We start from the raw sequence: 3,973 nt of genomic DNA on the forward strand, positions 1-3,973 counted from the left end.
CGAAGCAACCAACCAATGGATTACTTAAAAAAGGGCAACCAAAAAAGACAAAACCCAATTAACAGGTAAGTGGGAGGAGTAAAAGGGTTATTTCTTGAATTTCTTTTTTTTTTTAATAAAAGAAGAATCTGGAAATCCATAAATTCTATTGAGAATAAAAACCACATGATTTTTTTAGTACGGATTGGTTTTCCGAAGTACAAAAAAGAAAATAGTTAATGTCGTAGAGAAATAAAAGCACAAGTGTCATTAAAGCTTTATTTTAGTGGTAAAAAAAGTTTTTAAATTTATTTTTTTTATTGATTTATAATCTATTAATTAATTATTTAGTTATTGGCTGTCTTCCACAAATATATATATATATATATATTTTTTTTCTTTACTGTAAAACGACACCTTCCACGTCGGCCGTCAGCTATTCCCTTTCGTGAAATCCACATCACCCTCTACATCTAACCACGTGTCGCTTTGTCTATCACTCACCATCTACCTGTCTTACCCCTTCGATTCACCCTTAATTACACACTTTGCCATTCCCACCAAATTTTGTTCGTTACAACGATAAATTAATCAATTATCACCATAACCCCTTTTATCATCATCAGATTCCCTTAAACCCCTTTTAAATGAAACGTCTGTGAATCCACGTTATACACAAAAACAAGAAAACCATAGTGCTTTCCGGGGCATATAAAAACCACCTTTTTTTTTTTTCTCTTTCTCTTTCTATTGCTTCGGCTTTATATATATTTATCTTCTCCAATTTCTGGTTTGTATGAGTTTACATGTTGGTTTGGATTACCAACCATAACCAACGTGCCTAAGGCTCTCAGATACTCTTCACTCACCATCTTCGAACAACCCATTGCAAACAACCATTGCCCTTTTTCTTGTTCTTGCCTCTAACTTTTTTATTTTGTAAAAGAAGTAGGGTTTTTGCCTTTGGATAATCTTGCTCTTGGGTTTTTTTTTTTTGGTTATTGTTGGAGAAATGGGTAGTGCAGAGAAAAGTTTGAGGAATTTTCATTTACACCTACCACACCTTCATCATCATCATCATGGGAAGAAACATGCAAGGGATGTACCAAAAGGGTGTTTGGCCATCAAGGTTGGATCACTAGGGGAGGAGCAACAGAGATTTGTGGTGCCTGTTATGTACTTTAATCACCCGTTGTTCATGCAGCTGTTGAAAGAAGCTGAGGAAGAGTACGGGTTCGATCAGAAGGGTACGATCACCATCCCTTGTCATGTAGAGGAGTTTAGGAATGTCCGGGGCTTGATTGATAGGGAAAAGTCGCTTCATCATCACCATCATATCGGATGTTTTAGGGTTTGAATTCTTGTTATTAACCAATCAAAAGACCAAAAAAGAAAAAAATGAGTTATGGTTTTGTAAGTGCCAAACAAGGGCGGCCTAAAACCATGAAGAACAAGATTTGATTGTTAATTAGTAGTATAATCTTTTTTCTTGAATTTGTAAATTCGGGTGTGCTTTGCTTTTTCCTGTTTGTTGGTAGACCTTAGACGGTTGGTTGAAGAGGATGATGATAAAAGATGATGCGATAATGACGACAATTGTTGCTTGCAATTGTAGTGACTTGGTTATTTTGTTAGGAATCGTAACGGGAAAGAAGTAAATGCCTTTTTTCCTTAATTTCCTTTCTTTTCAATCTTAAAGAGGAATATATTGAAGAATTGAATGGCGTTTGGCATCTTTAGAATAGACAAGGGCTCTTGGTAGGGTCATTGCTCTTGCTTTAAGTCTGAAATATTGGGCACGATAACTGTGGAAATCAATCTCATTAATCTCGAAATTAATTTAATCTTGGAATTAATTTCTAAATATTTACATTTAGATTGTGAATCATGAAATATTTAGAATTTCTTTTTTCTTCTATACCAACTCTTTGAAATTTTTTTTCTAGGCCAAAATCATTTTATTAATAGGATGATAGTCAAGAGACTCAAGTAAAACATCAAATATGCCATACAAAGTATATGATCCAAAAGCAGCAAAACACAAATTAACATTTGACAGTAAGAATGAAACCACTATTAACCACTGCACACACAAAAAAGATTTACCCCTTGAAACTCCAGATTCTATCACAAATCAACCATTTCATATACTTCCAACAAGTAAAGGAGAGCCAAGATGAGTCTGATCCATCCTCCACAGCAAGATAAAACCATAAACACTACTCAATTAAGAAACATACGCCAAGAGATATCAAGCCCAATAAACAGAGCTATACTATAGCAGAATAGCCACAAAAACATCTATACTATAGAAGAATAGTCACCAAAACATTAGAGTGGGCTAGATAACACCAATCCATCCATGAAAAGCACTTCTTTGTTCACACCACCCTTAGTGAAAGCATCACCAAACGAAGCAAATTCTGTACAATTATCCACACCTGCCTTAACAAATCTTCAAATAGGTTCCTTGAAAGGAAAGACTAGTCATAAATCCTTTCATCCTAGGTACACTAACTGCACTGACAAATTTATGAGTGTTTCGGATCTCTAGTCATCATATCTATCATTGAAAATTGATAGTATTGATATCTATGATGATTTACATTTCAAAAATTGATACAAGCAACTAAAAATAAAAAAAAAATATTAATCAAGATCTAGCAATTTGACCCTTTTTTTTTTTTAGAAAAACACTATATATGTAGTCTAGGATTAAACATCTGTTTAATAATGTTAATATGTTGCTGTTGTTTGTGTGCAAATTGCAACAATGGATATGAGTATATCGGAAATTATTTTATCTTTATCTAAACAGGTTTTGTGTTAAGCTCTGATTATCCTATCCCTTAGTCAAAGGGATAAATGTAAGTCAACAAAATTTGACTGCTTTTTTTTTTTTTCTACCGATGAAAAATCAGTTTTCATAGTTGTCAAGAACTGATCATTAGCTACGATGAAAGCTGTAGAAATTAGAGTACGGACCACAGCTCCTAGATTCACGAAATCTGAAGTCACTGAGAATTCTTCGAAATGGGTGAAAGACTGTATCCTACATGCAAACATATGAGACTTGAGATATTGAACTTAACTGAGTTTTTAAAAGTGAAAAACTGATTGAAACATGAACATGTGTGTGTTTAACTATTCTTTTGTTGTCTGAACCGCAATGGAGTGAGAGAGGTGACGGGAGAGAAGAGGAGAGGCAAGGGGGAATTGAGAAAGGTGTTGAGAGGGTCAAGCAAGTCAGTAGTGGAGGGTTGGGTTCAATTCAATACCCTGTTTGGTTAAGTAAGACCAAGGTTTTGATGTTTTTGTAGGGCACGTATCTTCTGCCCTTAACTCCAGATACAAACAAAGGGCAGTTTGTACCTTTTTTTCACACTGTATTTATTGAGGTTTATATGGGTCAGGAATAAAGAGCTTCTCTGGCATCCTTTGGAGCCATTTATGTTACGGAAATTGAGAGTTTAAAGCCAAACAAACGGCAGATAAGAAAACATTGTGGCCTTCGAGTTGGTGGTGGGGTTTCAATGTTGTACACTAAATTTTTAATGACTTGTAAATGAAAAAGAGTTGATGACAATGGCACTATCCATTTAAATAGCTTTTCTTTGTTTCAAGTGATTAATTTTTCTGTTCATGTTAAGCTTTTGGGGTTTTAAAAAAGCATTTTTAAAATTTTAATATTGTTAAAAAAAAAAAAAAAAAAAACTCTTGGTTTCATTGATTGTGACAGTGGAATAAATAAATATCACTTGGAACTATTTTATTTCATAAAAAAAAATTAGTTAGGAATTTCCAAGGAAAAAAATCCAAGACATTATTCTAGCTATATAGTTGACCAAATGTATCAAGTAACACCAAAATTAACCTAGGTTCTTAATTAAATTAATTTTTAAAAAATCGTTAAAATTAATAAAAATTATTATGAGGTATGAACTCAATTCAAAAGTCAATGTGAGTAAATTTAGGTAAACAAACCATTCTTGAG

At 33.5% G+C, this 3,973-nt stretch overlaps 1 pseudogene; it reads left to right on the plus strand.

Moving 5' to 3' along the window:
* The first annotated feature begins 614 nt into the window (after nt 1–614).
* LOC111313352 (auxin-responsive protein SAUR32 pseudogene) lies at nt 615–1,846 on the plus strand (annotated as a pseudogene).
* Nucleotides 1,847–3,973: the final 2,127 nt, after the last annotated feature.

This window comes from Durio zibethinus, chromosome 23 (assembly GCF_047325235.1).
Source record: "Durio zibethinus cultivar Kanyao isolate XHJ-2024 chromosome 23, ASM4732523v1, whole genome shotgun sequence".
NCBI classification, from domain to species: domain Eukaryota; kingdom Viridiplantae; phylum Streptophyta; class Magnoliopsida; order Malvales; family Malvaceae; genus Durio; species Durio zibethinus.